The sequence below is a fragment of the Mustelus asterias genome, chromosome 15 (assembly GCF_964213995.1).
Source record: "Mustelus asterias chromosome 15, sMusAst1.hap1.1, whole genome shotgun sequence".
In the NCBI taxonomy this organism is placed as follows: Eukaryota; Metazoa; Chordata; class Chondrichthyes; order Carcharhiniformes; family Triakidae; genus Mustelus; species Mustelus asterias.
The window spans coordinates 21875296-21895589 of NC_135815.1; positions in this window are offsets into that span (position 1 = coordinate 21875296).

A 20294-nucleotide genomic window follows, 5' to 3' on the forward strand; every position below is an offset into this window, starting at 1 on the left:
GCCGTAGGATTCCTAGCCTCTGATGTGCTCTTGTAGCCACAGTGTTAGCTCAATTTAGTTTCTGCTCAATGGTGACCCCCCCAGGATGTTGATAGTGGGAGATTTAGTGATTGTAATGCCATTAAATGTCAAGGAGCAATGGTCAGATCGTGTCATGTTGGAGATGGTCATTTCCTGGCACCTGTGTGATATTATCCAGGTCTTGCTTCATTTGGACATGGACTGCTTCAGTACCTAAGGATTTTGATTTGATTTGATTTACAATTGTCACATGTATTGGGATACAGTGAAAAATATTGTTTCTTGCGCGCTCTACAGACAAAGCATACCGTTCATAGAGTACATAGGGGAGAAGGAAAGGAAAGGGTGCAGAATGTACTGTTACAGTTACAGCTAGGATGTAGAGGGGCATGAATGGTGCTGAGTATAGTGCAATTTTAAGTGGACAGCCCCACTTCTGACCTTATGATGGACGGAAGGTAATTAATAAAGCAGCCGAGGAACTCCTGCAGCGATGTCCTGGAACTGAGATGGTTGACCTCCAACCACCACATCATCTAATTTTGTGCTCGGTATGACACCCCCCTGATCCCCATTGACTCCTGATTTGCTATGGCTCCTAGATGCCGCACTTAGTCAAACGCTGCCTTGGTGTCAAGAGCAGTCACTCTCACCTCACCTCTTGAGTTAAGTTCTTTTGCCCATATTTGAACCAAGGCTGTAATGAGGTCAGGAGCTGAGTGGGCCTGGCAGAACATAAACTGAGCGCCAGTGAGCAGTTTATTGCTCAGCAGCTACCGCTTGACAGTACTGTTCATGATCCCTTCTATCATTTTACTGATGATCGAGAGCAGATGATGAGACGGTAATTGGCCGGGTTGGATTTACCCTGCTTTTAAATGAAAAGATTTCTCAGGGGATATTTTTGGTCGACTGCTCAGAGTTTAATTGCTCTTAAAGATGCAGTCAAGAGTGCAGAATAAAACACCTCACTTTTTATCATTTTTTTAACAGCTGCTCAGGAAAGACTTTGGGGTCATTTTTTAACATTGGACTGGTTGGTCCAGTACATACTCAGAAAAAGTCCTTGTCTGACTCTAGTGTCGACAGGACAGACTATAATTGTTCTTCAGATTTGAGGTCAGAACCAAGCACACTCATAGAATCCCTACAGTGCAGAAGGAATCTGTGTTCGAGTCTGCACCGACCACAATCCCACTCTGGCCCTATCCCTGTAACTCCACGTATTTACCTTACTAATCCTGCTGACACTAAGGGGCAATTTAGCATAGCCAATCCACCTAACCTACACATCTTTGGACCATACATATTTACCCTGTCTGTCGTCCTGACACTAAGGGGCAATTTAGCATGGCCAATCAAAATAACCCACGCATCTTTGGAAACCGAAGCACCCAGAGGGATCCCATGCAGACACGGGGAGAACATGTAAACTCCACACAGACAATGATGACCCAAGGCTGGAATCGAACCCAGGTCCCTGGTGCTGTGAGGCACCACTGTGCCATCGTGCCGCCCAAAGTTTCCCTTCAATTTTCTAAGAGTTTTTCTTAAAATTTTGAAGTTGTGGGATACAGAAATCGTGATGACTGTGTTAATAAAGTGTATTTTTTGGGGGTACATTCCGAGTAATTGGCTTTTATATAAAAACAAGAAGGAATCTCTACATTGGGCAATGAACAGCAAAATGTTTACTTAGAATTCTCAAAGTGGAAAATGACATTGTGCAGTAGTGCTCTGCAACAACATGCCTCAGCATCAGTGAACCAGCTCAAAGTGATTGTAGAAAGCATGAGAAGAAATGTGGGAAAAGAGTATAGGTTTCATATGCAAGTATTGTACTACCCATGGGGCTGAATTTACTGGGGTGCCGAGTCCGTGCTGCCCCTCAGAAAACTTTGGGGAGGAAAGGGAGTCTGCCCAAGAACCATTTACATAGCAACATAGCAATTCGGAGAAGTAGGCAATTCAGCCCTTCGAGCCTGCTCCGCCATTCAATCAGATCATGGCTGGTCTCTCCCTGGTCTCAAATCCACCTCCCCCCCACCTGTTCCCCATATCCCTTTAAACCATTTTTAAAAATCAGAAATATGTCTGTCTCCTTCTTAAAATGATTTAATTATTCAGACTCCACCGCGCTATGTGGCAGCGAGTTCCACAAATTCACCACCCTCTGCGAGGAGTAGTTCCTCCTCAATTCAGTTTTAAATCTACCATCTCTCAACTTATACCTGTGACCTCTTGTTCAGGATTGCCCCACAAGGGGAAACATTTGGTCTGCATTTATTTTACCGTTAATACACTGATGTCCCTATAAGCAGGATGTCCTGATTCAGCGAGATGTTGGCCAATTAAAAGCTGGCAGCTCTCCAGCGCCACAGGGAGCAATGGCCACAGGAGGTAATGCACTTGGGCGATGAGGAGCATGTGGCGCTGGATTCATAGAACCATAGAAACCCTACAGTGCAGAAGGAGGCCATTCGGCCCATCGAGTCTGCATCGAACACAATCCCACCCAGCCCTACCCCCACAAATTTACCCGCTAATCCCTCTAACCTGCGCATTTTAGGATTCTAAGGGGCAATTTTTAACCTGGCCAATCAACCTAACCCGCACATCTTTGGACTGTGGGAGTAAACCGGAGCACCCGGTTAAAAATTGCCCCTTAGAATCCTAAAATGCGCAGGTGAGAGGGATTAGCGGGTAAATATGAGGAAACCGGAGCACCCGGAGGAAACCCACGCAGACACGAGGAGAATGTGCAAACTCCACACAGACAGTGACCCGAGCCGGGAATCGAACCCGGGACCCTGAAGCAGCACTGCTAACCACTGTGCCACTGTGCCGCCCTAAATTCAGGGTGGTAAGTGTGGGGTCTCTCCAGGACCAAGCTTGCAGGCCCTGGCGAGAGAGAATGGGGGCGGGGTGGGGGGGCCGTGTGGTAGGCATGTGAAAAATGCCAGGAGGGGAGGGGAACCTGGGGGAGGGTTCCACATTAAGGGAGTGGGTCCATTAAAGAGGGACCCCTCCCAACCCATCACAGGAAAACATGCGTGGCTGGTCATTTAGTGTGGGCTTCTCCTGCAGCCACATAAATTTCAGTGGTAGAGGGATAAGCCCCTTAAGAACCATAGAACCATAAAAAAGCTATGGCACAGAAAGACAAACAGGGGGCAGGTGCAGGTGGGTAGGCGGCAGATAGGCTACCAGCTGGATTAACATGCTTAGCCCCACCTTCAAATCCAGCTCATAGCGCTTTGGCATGCTCAATATTTTTCATCAGAAAGTGCCCTTAAATGTTTATTCTTAATCAACTTATTTTAAGCCTTGCCAAGTTAATTTGCAATTATGAAGTTGCAGTGCTCTGTGTTTGGACATTCTTCAAGAACCGTCTTCATTCTGTGTTATTATTATGGATACTTATTTTAATTTAAATCTTATGTTTAAAAGATGTGGATTTATATGGCTGTATAAGATGTGGAGATGAGTATTACTGGTACACAATATGTTGTTTACTGATAAAACCACAAGAGGCAGCTTTCATTAAGCCTGTTACTATTGTTTACAATACTGTATTATGCACCTCAAAGATTAAGGTCTGCTTTATTACCTTAGTATCTTTTTTTCTTCTATTTTATTTGCAAGTGCACTAAGATCTTACATTGTATTTCTAAATAAAATATAAGTACATATCCTCATGGCTATATCTAAACCTTTGAAACTGGACAAAGACCGATAAAAAAGGCTGATTCTATATCTGTCTGTGACTCCTGGACAAAGTAAACTGCCTGGCAGTATTGGGAATCCCACACGTCGTTATCTTTGTAGAGCCACTAACCATTCCCACTGTGGGCTGCCCAGGCCAAATTCAAAGGGAACTATGCAAAGGCTATTTGCATTTCATGAGCCAGGCTGGCCAACTGGAGTCTACTTGCCTGCAAAGACAAAGGGCCTGAAACCTTCCTATCAATTTTTAATGGGTGAGACATTTAACAATCCCAAACGAGGCGACATGGTGGCACAATGTTAGCACTGCTGCCTCACAGTGCCAGGGACCCGGGTTCGATTCCCGGTCTGAGTGACTGTCTGTGTGGAGTTTGCACATTCTCCCCATGTCTGCATGGGTTTCCTCCGGGTGCCATTAAAAATTGATAGGGAGGTTTCAGGCCCTTTGTCTTTGCAGGCAAGTAGACTCCAGTTGGCCAGCCTGGGTCATGAAATGCAAATAGCCTTTGAATTTGGCCTGTGCAGCCCACAGGTGGAGAGTTAACCTAAACATCAGTCATTTCTTCTCTCACCACCTGTCCATGAACAGAAAGATATTTTGATTTGTTTACCTCTTTATAAGTGGTGGCGTATTTCCTCAACCCCATCAGATCAGCCATGATCTTATTGAATGTCGGAGCAGGCTTGAGGGGCCAGATGGCCTACTCCTGCTTCCATTTCTTATGTTCTTATGTTCTGTCTGTAACATATGCTCGAACTTCAAATAGATTTCCCTTAATATTTTCCTATCTTTGTAAGTCTATTTTTATTCAGGTACTGATTTTGAAAAAAATCTACATCTAGAATCATAGAATCCAACAGTGCAGAAGGAGGCCATTCAGCCCATCGAGTCTGCACCGACCACAATCCCACCCAGGCCCTATTCCCATAACCCCATGCATTTACCCTAGCTAGTCCCCCTGATACGAAGGGGCAAATTAGCATGGCCAATCCACCTAACCCACACATCTTTGGACTGTGGGAGGAAACCGGAGCACCCGGAGGAAATGCACGCAGACATGGGGAGAACGTACAGACTCCACACAGACAGTGACCCAAGCCGGGAATCAAACCCGGGTCCATGGTGCTGTGAGGCAGCAGTGCTAACTACTGTGCCACCGTGCCAATCTAGAGGCCGATCATTTATTTTGCCTAAATCAGAAACTGTCCTCACTCTGACTATTCTAACACCTCAACCGTACGAGATTTAAGAATGTAAACTGTACATGATCAGCAGGATTGAGTCTATATTTTTGTGATTTTGCAAGCTCAAAGACAACGTCGTACCACACAAGGGTTTATCTCTTCTCAGTCCCAGCAGCCCAATTATGCCTCAATAAGTTAAGATGGTGGCAATGTTTCAGAGTTAAGCAATTATCCAGTCAGTGATCTGTGTATTCAGTGGGGGAGTGTTACCAATGGATTGCTGCAAGGGTCAGTGCTGAGGTCTCAACATTCTCCAATAATGATTTTGATAAAGAGACCAAGAGTAATATTTCTAAGTTGCTGCTGTTACAAAGTTCGGCAGGACTATAGGCTGTGAGATAGACATAAAGAGACTGCAAAGAGATATAGACAGGTTATACGAGTGAGTAACAAGTTGGTGGATTTGATTTGATTTGATTTGATTTATTATTGTCACATGTATTAGCATACAGTGAAAAGTATTGTTTCTTGCGCGCTATACAGACAAAACATACTGTTCATAGAGAAGGAAACGAGAGAGTGCTGAATGTAGTGTTACAGTCATAGCTAGGGTGTAGAGAAAGATCAACTTAATACAAGGTAGGTCCATTCAAAAGTCAAAAGGGAAGAAGCTGTTCTTGAGTCGGTTGGTACGTGACCTCAGACTTTTATACTGTTTTCCCGATGGAAGAAGGTGGAAGAGAGTATGTCCAGGGTGGGTGGGGTCCTTAATTATGCTGGCTGCTTTGCTGAGGCAGCTGGAAGTGTAGACAGAGTTAATGGATGGGAGTCTGGTTTGATTTGATTTGATTTGATTTGATTTTTTCTTGTCACATGCATTGGGATAGAGTGAAAAGTTTTGTTTCTTGCATGCTATGCAAACAAAGCACACCGTTCATAGATCATAGGGGAGAAGGAAAGGAAAGGGAGCAGAATATAGTGTTACAGTCATAGCTAGGGTGTGGAGAAAGATCAGCTTAATATATGGTAGGTCCATTCAAAAGTCTGATGGCAGCAGGGAAGAAGCTATTTTTGAGTGGGATGGAATATAATGTGGGAAGTTTGAGATCTTTCATTTTGGTAATAAGAATAGAAAAGCATAATACTATGAAAAAGCTTGAAACTTGCAAATGTTGATGTTCAGAGAGACTTAGGTGCATTCGTACAAGGAATACCAAAAAGTAAGCGTGTAGGTAAACAAGCAATTAGGAAGACTGGTGGCATGTTGGCCTTCATTGCAAGGGGATTGGAGTTCAAGGATAAAGAAGTCTTGCAACAATTGTACAGGGTTCTGGTGAGATCACACCTGGAATATTGTGTACAGTTTTGCTTTCCAAATTTAAGGAAGGATGTACCTGCATTGGAGGCAATACAGTGAAGGTTCACTAGGTGGTTCTTGGGATAAGGGGGCTACCCTATGATGTGAGGCTGAGTAAATTCTCTGGAGTTGAGAAGCACAAGAACTGATTTCATTGAAACATACAATGTTCGGAAGAGGTTTGACAGGGTAGGCACTGGTAACTTCTACAGCACAGTCTGTGGGCACAGTCTCAGGATAAGGAGAACAGAGATGAGGAGAAATCTCTTCACTTAGAGTGTTGTTGACTCTCTATCGTTGATTATATTCAAGGCTAGGATAGATAGAGTTTTGATCTCTTTGGGAATCAAGGGATATGGGAGCAGGCGGGAAAGTTGAGTTTTTAAAAATTCATTTGCAGGACATGGGCATCGTTGGCTGGCCAGCATTTATTGCCCATTTCTAGTTGCCCTTGGAGGACAGTTGAGAGTCAACCACATTGCTGTGGGTCTAGAGTCACATGTAGGCCAGACCAGGTAAGGGCGGTAGATTTCCTTCCCTAAAGGACATTAGTGAACCAGATGGGTTTTATTCAACAATCGACAATGGTCATCAGTAGATTCTTAATTCCACATATATTTTGTTGAATTCAAATTCCACCATCTGCCGTGGCGGGATTCGAACCCAGGTCCTCAGAACATTAGCTGAGTTTCTGGATTAATAGTCTAGCGATAATATTACTAGGCCACCCCTAGTTGAGGTTGAAGATCAGCCATGATCATATCAAATGGTGGAGAAAGTTCGAGGAGCCTTATGGTCTATTCCTGCTCCTGTTTGTTATGTCTTTATGTTCTGACATTATTCAGTCAAATGCTGAATTGTTTTTTTTTAATACGGTCATGAAACGTGAAACTACCATTGATTATTTAATGACAATTTCTCGTAAATCTTTTCTTCATCATTTCTTCTTGGGATGCGACCCTCTGTATTTTCTCTATTCCTGATTGAATCATCGGCCAATTGCTTAATCCTTTAAAAAGCAGCTGGTAAGAAAATTTTATACACTTGGCTTTGGAAGAAATAAAATTTAGAGTGAACGGAGAATGATTAAGACCAGGAGTGGGGAACCAGGACAAGTATTGAATACTTAACCCCAACACTAGAACATTAAAATAATATTGATGAATAAATCATTTGGATCCTGACTTAAATATTGGTTAGAATTTAATTGGAGCGTGTACATCATTCAGAAGTCTCACAGGATGGTTCATTTTGTTCAATGCAGCACTGACTCCTGAATGATCCATAAATACCTTTCTCAGGACTTATGGCTTTACAATGCAAGTCATGTTGTTGTTTAGTTGAGTTCACAGACTTAATGGGGTAAAAATTGCTCCCTTGTTGCGCTCATCTTATGGGAAGAAATGAGGGGAATATGACTAATTCTACAGGGTTATGCCTTTGCTCCCCAACGGTGCTGAAATCTGTCTGGCACAATATTAGCCATGGGCACCTTTCAGGCATTCTAGGTGGCTGCCTAACACTGCCTTGAGATCATAAGAAATGGGAGCAGGAATACACTGGAGGGCCTCTTAAACCTGTTCTTCTAGTCAACATATCATTCAATAAAATTCCATCAAATAGGCATTACATCCCCTGCATAAACCAACGTGGGACCTGTTTATGGATCCTTCAATCCAACTCAGGTTCAAGTGGGAATGCTGCAGTTCGACTATAACTATGAAACCCGAGGCCAAATATCAGAAGCCTTGTCTGAAGTGTGTGCCCGAAGCATGCAGCTACTTATAAGTTTGCAAAAACAGCCCGTAACAATTTTAACCTCAATGAGTGAAGTGCCAATTATGCAGTATTTTGATCTGGCACTGATTGCATAAGTTTAAAATGTGAGAACTATGAAAGAGTGTATTTCCATTAGCGTGGGACTGACAGGGCAGGACCTAGTGCTCTCACTGGTAGTGGGAAGGGCCTGTGGGATGCTGACCTACCTGGCCCACACTATTTTCCTACCTCTACTAGAACTGAGTTCTGGGCGACGGTCCATGGTTGACCTTCCCGCCCGTTGCCAATTGAGGCTCTTCAGTGACAAATTAATGATTACTGAAGGACCTCATCCCACTGCTCCCTCTAGTAAACCAGCTGCAGGTGGGCCTGTCGCCATGGGATGTGTGTGACAACTAAACTGTGTGAGCCAACTTATCACCTCGGGAGGGGGGTGGCAGGGGGGGGTGGGTGAGGGGAGTGGGCGGGGGAGGTAGTGCAGTCCCCTGATCAAAGGCATTCAGTGCATGATCAGGGAATTGGGCATTGGGGGGGCGGGGGGGGGTGGTCCACTGGGAGTCATCCCCCTATACCTTACTGCTAACATCCCTGCAACCGTCTCCCCAAGACCCCTGTGCTATGAACACCAGCAGTGCATGAAACCAGGTGTTTGGTGTGTGAGGGGCTAAATTCTTTCTAAATTCTCTTCTCTCGGGGCGACACGGTGGCACAGTGGTTAGCACTGCTGCCTCACAACGCCAGGTACCCAGGTTCAATTCCCGGCTTAGGGGTCACTGTCTGTGTGGAGTCTGCACCCTCTCCCCGTGTCTGCATGGGTTTCCTCTGGGTGTTCCGGTTTCCTCTCACACTCCAAAGATGTGCGGGTTAGGCTAATTGGCCATGCTAAATTGATCCTAGTGTCAAGGGATTAGCGGGGTAAATATGTGGGGTTACGGGAATAGGTCCTGGATGATATTTGGTCGGTGCAGACTTGATGGGCTGAATGGCCTGCTTCTTCACTGTAGGGATTCTAAAGTCTAGTTTTTTTCTTTAATTTAACAATTAACTAAAAATTACAACTTCAGCTAAGAGGTAAGTGAAGCTTATTCCAGTCTTAAACAGGGATGTTCAAGCTCTCTGAGAGCAGCTGCAACCAATTAATTAGGTACCTATCTTCAACTAGTTTCTGAACTTTAACAGGCCTTGACTGATTTGCTTCTCTGAACGTATAAATGCAGGGGTTTCTTGGTGCTGTTTGCTTGCACTGAGCGCTGCTTGAGTACACAGAGTGTCAAGCTGGGAATTTGATGACGGAGTTAGGTGAGCAGGGAAATATAAATTAAGAAGAATAAATTTAATTGACACCATAAAGGTGACAGAATAGGCCATGTGTCACAGCTGCAGCACGTGGAAACTCCTGGATGCCACTGCAATTCACGGCAACCGCATCTGCACTCCGTATTTGTGGCTTGTGGAGGTTTGCCTCCGAGTTGGAGGCTGAGCTGCAGACACTGCGATGCATCATGGAGGGAGCAAGTTGCAGAAAGCAGTCACACCTCGCTTTGTGTCACCTGATGTGGTCAATGGTCAGGGACAGGAGGACGTGACTGCAAGGCAGGAAGGAAAGGGATTCAAGAAAGTAGGAGTGGAGGAGCCTGAGCCCTTGCGAATGAGTAACAAACCTTGAACCTTGGTGCTTTCAAGAGAGGCAAAGGAGAAATGTGGATTATATATAAATAAATAAGATTACAATGTATTTTTAATCCAATCAATCATGTATTTGTTTAAAAAGTGGGTTGAAAAATGACCTACCCCACAACAGTTATGTGGAGCTGTATTTTACTTGGGGGAGGGCATTATTGCTCCACAACAGCAACACCCTTCCCACCCCCCAGCCCACTTCCCACCACCTGAGCCCCCTTCCGACCCCCGCCCCTCCCCACCAACCCCCAACTCCCCCCCCCCCACTCCCCCACCCCCCGGAAGCCCCCCCCCCCCCACCCACCGTGCCCGCCCCCCCCCCCCCCCCACCCCCGCCATGGGTAGAAAAATTACTTGCAAACTGAGCAACTTTAAAAAGATTAGCCCATGGCAATCATAGGTGGTCATGATGTGGAGATTCCGGCGTTGGACTGGGGTAAACACAGTAAGAAGTCTAACAACACCAGGTTAAAGTCCAACAGGTTTATTTGGTAGCAAAAGCCACGAGCTTTCGGAACGCTGTTCCTTCGTCAGATGGGTGGGAGTTCTGTTCACAATCAGGGCACAAAGACACAAACTCAATTTACATGAATAATGATTGGAACGTGAGTCTTTACAGCTAATCAAGTCTTCAAGGTACAGTGTCGGTACACTTCTTTACAGTAATCGTTCTTTCAGTTTGACGATGGCCCCTCCTTTGTCTGCTGGTTTGATGAAAAGCTGATGGTTTGATACTGATTTGAGGACGACCTCAACCGGGATCTTGCGTTCATGTCACACTATCAGTAACCCCCCCATGACTTGCCTTGACTTGCAAAATCTCACTAACTTTCCTGTCTGGAAACAATACACATCTTTTTACCCGGTGCCTAATGCTCTCTCCACTCACATTGTCTGTACCTTTAAGACTTGATTAGTTGTAAAGACTCGCATTCCAATCATTATTCATGTAAATTGAGTTTGTGTCTTTGTGCCCTGTTTGTGATCAGAACTCCCAGCCACCCGACGAAGGAGCAGCGCTCCGAAAGCTAGTGGCTTTTGCTACCAAATAAACCTGTTGGACTTTAACCTGGTGTTGTTAGACTTCTTACTGAATCATAGGTGGATCAGACTTAGATATCTAAGTCTTGGGACTTTGGTCAGGAAGGGAATTGGGACCCTGAGGAGATGGGAAGGGCGTTTTGGCGGCTTTGGGGAGGAGGAGTCACAATGTTGGTGAGGAGGGGAGGGGCTGGCAACATGGTCGGGCGAGGGATGCCCCCAATGGGCACAAGGCAGCCCCCAAACGATGACCCTGGCCCCCTCTCCCTTCCTGCCTCTTCCCTGAAGTTGGTGAAAAAGTGGGCTGGCCTCCTCCTCCTTGCCTTCCCCTAACACTGTTGGTTTTGAGGGGGGGGGGGGGGAGTGGGGGGGAAGGCAGGGGGGAACAGGCTTCTAACTGGCCAGTTAAGGGCCTCAATAGGCCTAAGCATGGTTGCGGCTGGTAGATGAATCACCCGCTCACCGTATTATGGGTACACCTTGCAGGTGAGTGTGAAGGTTAACCACCAATTTATTTTCCTGCCCCTCCCCCCCCCCCCCCCCCCCCCACAACACTCCTCTGCTACCCCCAACTGCCAGCTGGGAGCAGAGGTGGGGAGGGACAGCATAAAATGTCCCCCATGAGACCCATTTTTCTGAATGGTCTCTTTGCATTTGCAGAGAAAAAAATTCTTCGCTACTTTGCAACTTCCCAGAAAAGGCATGGTTGTTAAAACACGAAAATGTGATTCCTCACTTTTAATTGGTGTCACAGATTGATCTGTTTCCGACACTTCCCGCTGTGTCATGTGTTATTTATTTACTTTATTTTTTGGCAGGGAGCACTGTTGGCAAATAGCGCTGTTCCAGTTTTAAAGAGGTAGTGGTTATAATGTTGATTCAACCTGGCTATCTAATTAAAAATGTTGGCAGCCAACTGCAGAGGGAATCTTTTTTTTTAATCCCTGCGCCTTCAAGCTGGGCGCACTTCATTTTACTGTAACTTTACAGACTCATTTGCCTTCGGAAATGTGTACAGACTAGGAATTTAGAAATAGATAACCAATCCTTACGTGAGACATGAAACCTTTCTCTTTGTTTCATCTCTTTACCCCTGGGTAATGAGTCTCCTGCACACTGGCCCAGCCAGAAAGCTACAAAGAAAAGCTGATTAAAAGCCAGAAAATGTTAAATTTTGTTGAGTCGGGTGAGAGGAAATGTAAGAGTGTGAGATGCGAGAGGTGTTGCGAGGTGCATGCGCTTGAACTTACACAGACCTACACCCAGCTCCATTACAAGTTTATTTAGTGTCACAAGTCACACTGCAATGAAGTTACTGTGAAAATCCCTGAGTCGCCACACTCCGGTGCCTGTTCAGGCACACTGGGAAAGAATTTAGCATGGCCAATGCACCTAACTAACCAAAACATCTTTCAGACTGTGGGAAGAAATCGGTGCACCCGGAGGAAACCCATGCAGACACGAGGAGAAAATGCAGACTCTGCACAGACAGTGGCCAAAGCCAGAAATCGAACTCGGGTCCCTGGCACTGTGAGGCAGCATTGCTACCCTGCCACCCTACAAAGGGAGTGAGGTAATTAAAACAGGATTAAAAAGTATAGGGCTGGTTGTTCTCTGAGTTGGATTGACTTGGAAACCCTTTATAAATGGTCAGCAGATCCTGACTCGAGCATTCCCAACCCCATTCCTTCAGTTTTCAGGAATGCCTTTTGAGGATGCAGTCTGTTTCAGGTCATGAGCCTGCACCGTGTGCTCTCAATCTGGCCAAACCCAATTCCATAGAGTCAGCCAGCTTTTTAAAGCATCTTCTTTGATGGCATCTCGGAGGTCAAGTGAACCATAGTCTGCACAAGGAAACCTTTTGAACAATAAGGGCTCCTCATGCCCACCATGCCAAGATATGTCCCATAAACAACCCCCATGGCCCCTCATACCCTCCATGCCCTCTATGGCACTTCCATGCCCAGTACCCACTTATACACTGTAAAGAACTAACAAAATCTATAGTGACCGTTGGATGTGTTTAAAAAGAGCTGAAGAAAGAACAACCATTCATTGAGAACTTTCCACTTCCTTAAAAAAAACTTTCTAGAGCCTAATAAAAGTATCAATCATCCAGACCTATTGAAGTATCAATGTCTGAAACTGCAAGCACTTGAAATCTTTTTATCTTGTGTAAATAAACATTATGAAACTTACAGTATGGATCAGGGAGCCAGAGCTTTCAGGCAAGCAATATTTTCCCTGGGGCACAAGTGTTTTAGTATTCTAATGGATTTCTGGGCTCTCGAACAAGCATACATAATGAGGTTTGGCAGGGAGCCCAGCAATCGAATATCCATGGACCCCCCCCCCCCCCTCCAGATGGGGTGAAGGTCATCTGCAGTTTGGTGACATGTTAAGCCTGATGCACTGCTGCCATTACTATACCATACTCAAAGTATGGCCCTAGGACTTCCAGCATTGGAGATCCCTCTGCCTTGGCCCCAACTCCTCTTATACATGAGGACTTTGAAATGAGCAGGTGACGCCGGCGCCCATTGGAAATTTCAGTACAAGATAAGGACTGAGATGAACTGAATCCTCCCCTAATCTCTCAGCCTTTTGGTGCACTCAGATTGGAGTTATTTTGTGAATGCATCAGAGAGGCCACAGAATGTCAGTCCGTAGAACTTAAGAGGTAGGTACACACTTGCATCTGGTGGAATGAAAAGTGTAAATACATTAAGGCCGGAATTTCTCCCAAAAAATTCTAAGTGTCGAATTTGCAGGAAAACTTGAGTAACTCACGCTGTTTTAGTCCCGGGCCCGCTAATTATATTTAAATTATATTAAACACAGATTAAAATAACTTACCTGGTCTTCCTGCTGATTTCCAGTGCAGATCTGACGATGCCAGAAATCCAGTGCTGGGAGATGTGCCCGTGGTGGGAACGCATGTGAAAATTTCGTGCATGCCCAGCCGTGTGATTCTCCAGCTCCACTGCCCCAGAAACTTAGCACGGTGGGGGGGGGGGGGGGGGGAGAATCGCCCACTAAAACTTTGAGTTAAATTCTAAACATTGAAGGCACAAAATTGAGGCTACACCTGCGAGGGAAATCTGGGTGTGTGCTCCACATAAAACAACTTTAATATTTTACAATAGCATTTTAGGTTTTATAAACTTGAATACAAATTATATTGTGATGGATGTGTTCGTTAGAATCATAGATTAGGCCACAGTTACAGAACTGCAGGAAACACAGTAATGTTGTGGAAAACATGTAGCATAGATCCATTGGGTTAACGCCAGGACTGGGCAACCATAGTTAGAAGGAGAAATGGGCAATCTTTACCCACTCGCTCAACAATGTAATCTGGTACTCTTTCCACCCTCCAACAGTTAAGCTGCCACTCTTCCACTCTTTATCTGTTCAAGCTGACATTTGAGACTGAAGTTCCACCCCAAATAAGGGGAGGAAGTGTCTGGTGCCAGTAGCAGCGGGACGCTTGGTGAATGCAGGGCAGAAACTTATTTAACATGGGGCCAAAAATAAGTTTCCCAATGGCGGGTTGAGTTTTCAAAATTAAGTGCTCGGGACTCTAAAGGCAGGTCAAAGGCAGGTCAAGCTTCCCGATGAACAATTTTGCATGCATTGGCAAGTCATGCATGCTCATTAAAAGGATATCTTGGCAGAATAGGGTGGAATGGGGCGGCACTGTGAGTGGTTAGCACTGCTGTCTCACAGCGACAGGGATCCGGGATCAATTCCGGCCTCAGCTCACTGTCTGTGTGGAGTTTGCACATTCTCCCCGTGTCTGCGTGGGTTTCCTCCGGGTGTTCCGGTTTCCTCCCACAGTCCAAAGATATGCAGGTTAGGTGGAATTGGCCATGCTAAAATTAACCCTAGCGTCAGGGGGTTTAGTAGTATAAATGTGTGGGGTTATGGGGATGGGGCCTGGATGGGATTGTGGTCGGTGTAGATTCGATGGGCTGAATAGCCTCCTTCTGCACTGTAGGGATTCTATGAATTAGGTTTCCCTTCAAATTAATTTCCCTACCGCGAGAAATTAGAACATTCACATTTACAATTGCACATAAGTGACATGCAGCTAGTAAGGTTGGCTTCTTCCATGATTGATAGTGGATTGCTGCTGCATTGTCCGCTTTGAGGAGTGTGTAAGTAACAGCCTACACGTGAGACCGGGTGCTGGCAATGCAAGTTACATGGAGGATAATTGTAACTTATAGAATACTGAAAGTTCTGTATAGAGTGGATATGGGGAAGATGTTTCCATTAGTAGGAAGACTAGGATCCAAGGGCCCAACCTCAGAATAAAGGGACGACCCTTTGGAACCGAGATGGGGAGGAATTCTTTGAGCCAGAAGGTGGTGAATCGCTGGAATTCATAACTACAGAAGGCTGTGGAGGCCGGGTCATTGAGTGTATTTAAGACGGCAACAGATAGGCTCATGATTGGTAAGGGGATCAAAGGTTACAAGGAAAAGGTGCGAGAACGGAGTTGAGAAATTTATAATCAGCCATTATTGAATGGCGAGCAGACTCGATAGGCCACATGGCCTAATTCTGCTCCTATATCTTAAGAACCAAGAAGGGTTAGTGAGGAAAGGTGGAGCAAGAAGCCAGGCCAAGTGGAAGGGATAGTGCAGGCAGTCTGGGAGCCTTTTAATATGGTGCCTGGACCTTTGATCCCATGAGGTAAGGGGGGGAATGGGGTGCAGTGACTTCCAGACTGCCCTGACCAAGGAATTGGTGAGCTTCCCATGAATGCATATTTAATGAATTGAAGTGCAAGATCAGGCATAGTCAGCCATCCTCACCCCCCTTCTCCCTGCGGAAATCATTCCCATTTCCGGACTGCCACTGAACCTGGATTCCAGAATGGAAGATTCCTGCCAAAATCATGTGCATGTCTGCAGTACAATCTGGAACCTGGTGTATCTGGATCCTGGGTAAACGTGCGGACTTTGTGCCACCCAGCTGCTTGAGTTGTGATGGGGGCACTTGAAGGCTAGTAGATTTTCAGCTCCTGTAGTTTGACAGGTTAGTACAGGGAGTTAGTTGGTGGGAGCTCAAGCATTTTAAAGAGCTTCCCCATGCAGAAATATTGGAAAATTACTGCTACATCAGATGTGGATACTCTGGTGAGGAGAGGGGATAGCATTTGTTTATGAAATGTAGCAAAATTTCCGATTAGATAAAAAATGCAAAAGAAAGAATTGCATTTTTGAACAGTCTTAATTTGGAATGTTTGTAAGCACTCCCCGTGGTGAATTATTTCCGCTGTGGTGACTGTTGTGGAGACAAGGGACTGGAATTTTGCAGCCGTCCTTGCCGGCAGGATATTCTGGTCCCGCTGTTCCCTCACCGTGGGTTTCCCGGCAGCGAGGAACGGGATTCAACAGGAAACCCGGTTGATTTTGGTGGGACCAGAAGATCCCACTGCCAACCAATGGCAGGCCACCTCCACTGCCACAAGACACCCAGCGGGTTACAGGGAAAATCCTGCCTAAAGTATATGTACAGATATGACATTGACAACACATTGATGTTGTACGCTGTTGTAAACAAAGTTTTTTTTTAATATGCAGGGCTTTTTTTTAAGATGAGGTAAGTCAGTGTTGGAGAGTGAGATCCTTTATTATGTTCATCAGTCTCAGTAAATTCTGGATAAAACTCATCTTTCATTCCCTCCCCCTGCAGTATAAATATCTCCCACTTTCTTTTAGCTTTGACAAAAGGTCATCTGGACTCGAAACGTCAGCTCTTTTCTCTCCTTACAGATGCTGCCAGACATGCTGAGGTTTTCCAGCATTTTCTCTTTTGGTTTCAGTAAAATTCTGGGTCTGATATAGCACAAGGAAAGATCCAGTAAAGTTCTGAATTAAAGTACCTTATCTACCAACCTAAGACACGTGATATTTTCATTATCCATAACCATTGTGTCGCTTTTCTCACGGAGCATCTCAATTCAATGCTGAGTTCTGTTAACCTGGATGCAACATTGTGGGTCCCCCCTCACTATCATCTGGGTTGAGACTTCACAGATCCTTCTTGCATGGAAAGCTTGCAGTTGTCAAAAAACAAATACCGGCAACACTATACCCTGCACCCTCTCCTCTCCTTCTCCCCCATGTACTCTATCAACGGTGTGTTTTGACTGCATAGTGTGCAAGAAACAATACTTTTCACTGTATCCCAATACACATGACAATAATAAATCAAATCAAACTTTTCAGTTTGGTCCAAATATTCTCCATAGACAAAAGGACAGTTTGTTAATTCAATGCCGAGAGCTTCTTTTAAAATGGAATATTGTGGGGTGCCATCCTCATATCTAGAACAGGGTTGGAGAAATTTACTGAAACCCCACCATGCCACTGTTGGAGCCTCAGACATAGGTGCCCCTGGGCAGTACGGTGGCACAGTGGTTAGCACTGCTGCCTTACAGCGCCCAGGGACTCGAGTTCCGGTGTCGGGTGACTGTCAGTGTGGAGTTTGCACATTCTCCCTATGTCTGCGTGGGTTTCCTCCAGTTTCCTCCCACACTCCAAAGCTGTGCAGGTTAGATGGATGGCCATGCTAAATAACACCTTAGTGTAAGGGATTTTGCAGAGTAAATACGTGAGATTACAGGGATAGGGCTTGAGGGGGATTGTTGTCGATCCAGGCTCAATGGGCTGAATGGCCTCCTTCTGCACTGTCGGGATTCTGTGAAATACCAGGTGATTTATTAAAATATATATCCTATCCACTTCAGTGGATGGAAAATTGCACAGAGTATTCCTGAGATTGCCCGATAATCGACCAGAAGGCTCCATCAGTGGCAAGGGATTCTGCGAAATGTTGGCCTGTGTTTTATGCTGTTAGAGTACTCTGAATTAATCACACTTGTGTTTATTTAAAGATTCAACAGTTTTTGAATAAATTCGTTTAGCATTTTCAATTGGAAAGCTTAATGGAGCAGTGCCAAAATCAATCGAGGTTTAAAAATCCTACGCGCAAAGTAGCAGGTGGGAGTCAAAGCCAAAGTCTAATTAAATATCATCAATGGATTAAAAGAGAACATATAAGAATTTTTGTTAGTTATTTTGAACTTCTGATGCGAGCATTAAATTTCCCTTTTTTGCTGTACTCCCTTTTTAATTTTTCATGTTGCCTGCTGTTCCTCCGCTGTTGTAAATTGCCCACATCAACAAGACGCATCAGACTTGTTCTTTCAAGATTCTTACTCCCGCTGCTCCCCCAACCCTCGACAACCTGCCCCCTCCATTCTAGCGCCACATCTTATTGATTCTACACTTGACATGGCAGAGTGTGAACTGAACACACTGGGCAGAATTTAGTGGGCAGGATGTGGCACGGTGACACAGTGGTTAGCATTGCTGCCTCACAGCTCCAGGGACCCAGGTTTGATTCCCGGCTTGGGTCACTTTCTGTGCAGAGTTTGCACGTTCTCCCCGTGTCTGCGCAGGGATCTCCGGGTGCTCCAGTTTCCTCCCACTCCAAAGATGTGCAGGTTAGATTGATTGGCCGTGCTAAATTGCCCCTTAGTGTCCCGGGATGTGTAGGTTAGAGGGATTAGCGGGCTTAGATGTGTGGAGTTACGGGAATAGGGCCTGAGTGGGATTGTTGTGGTTGCAGGCTCGATGGGCCGAATGGCCTCCTTCTGCACTATAGGGTTTCTATGATTTTCTATGAGGATGATGGGGAGGCTGAGAACAGGAAGCTGTTGGTCTGATTCTAAACAGTGGGAAAACTGTCTCACATTTAATGAGCAGTGGAAGGTGGCCGTTGTTGGAAACCCACTTGCGAATGACAGGAAGTCAATGAGGTTCATTAATGAGCCACTTAAAATCACTAACCCCTGAATCCACTGGGAATTAATTGTGGTTCAAGAATTGCATGAGACTTGGATGCATCTCCCATCCCTCCAGAATTCTCCCCGAACTAACCCTATCAGTTTTGCCAGCGGACCACCAAGACCAGGGGGTAGGGAGTGGGGTGGTCCTTTGCTCACAGACACTCAATGCCCTGTTGAAGGATCCAGCATTTGGAAGTGTGTGTGGGGGAAGGGGGCGGGGGGGGGGGAGGTGGGGGGTGGGGGAGGTGGGGGGTGGGGGAGGGGGGGGGAGGTGGGGAGGGGGGGAGGGGTGGGGAGGGGGGGGAGGCGGGGGGAGGCAGGGAGGGGTGGGGGGGGGGTGGTGGGGGGGGGGGAGGCGGGGGGGGTGCAGTAGCTGCTGCAAGCCCATGTGCCCCCCTTCTCGCAACCCTTATCTTGCCCAATTACCTCTCTCCAGGGATCCATTGTGAACCCCGGTTGAAAAACTGTCCTACCGGCAGTGACCACAGCTCACGGTGACACTGTGGGGATTGGAGAGTTGCCAGCCTCGAACTGGGGTAGGATTTCACAAGTGGGATTTCTGTCCTATGCAGACTTACTCCAGTGGGAGGCCCGCACCGGTACTGCTAAATGCTTGCATACCTTGTCATTAATTGCATGGGGCCCCCTGGTGTACCTACATCACAGGGGCTTCAGCAGTTCATGAAGGCAGCTCACCATCACCATCTCAAGGGCATCTAGAGATAGGCAATAAATACTGTCCTTGCCAGCAACCCCCACATCCTGGGGATGAACTAAAACAGGGCAGCAATAGCTGGGACCACCGCCAATGCCAGATTCCACTCATTGTGATATAACCCTGCTGTTTGGTTCAGGTTGTTAACGTGCTTGGACTCAGATTGATCCACTGCTGTGCTTACTCGTTGAAGTTTCCTGTCATTTTAAAGCACATTATCAAAAGGGACAGAACACAAGTGCTTTTTTCAAATTCATTTCAGAGAATCGCTACAGTGCAGAAGGAGGCCATTCAGCCCATTGAGCCTGCACCAAATCTCTGTCATAGCACCTTTGGAGTGTGGGAGGAAACCGGAGCACCTGGAGGAAACCCACGCAGACACGGGGAGAATGTGCAAACTCCACACAGACAGGTTGGTATCGAACCGGATCCCTGGCACTGTAAGGCAGCAGTGCTAACCACCGTGCCACCCTTTTTCAGTTCACCCCTGGGATGTGGGTGTTGCTGGCAAGGGCAGTATTTATTGCCTATCTCTTGGTGCCCTTGAGAAGGTGATGGTGAGCTGCCTTCATGAACTGCTGGAGCCCCTGTGATGTAGGTACGCTCACAGTGCTGTTAGGGAGGGAGTTCCAGAATTTTGACCCAGCAACAGTGAAGGAACAGCGATATGTTTCCAAGTCAGGATGGTGAGTGGCTTGGAGGGGAACCTCCAGATGTTGGTGTTCTCAGGTATCTGCTGCTCTTGTCCTTCTAGATGGTAGTTTTCCGAGGTTTGGAAGGTGCTGCCTAAGTTGACCTTGCTGAGTCCCTGCAGTGCATCTTGTAGATGGCACACACAGCTGTCACTGGTTGCTGGTGGTGGAGGGAGTGAATGTGGAAGGGGTAGCAATAGAGTGAGCTGCTTTTATCCTCGATGGTGTCAA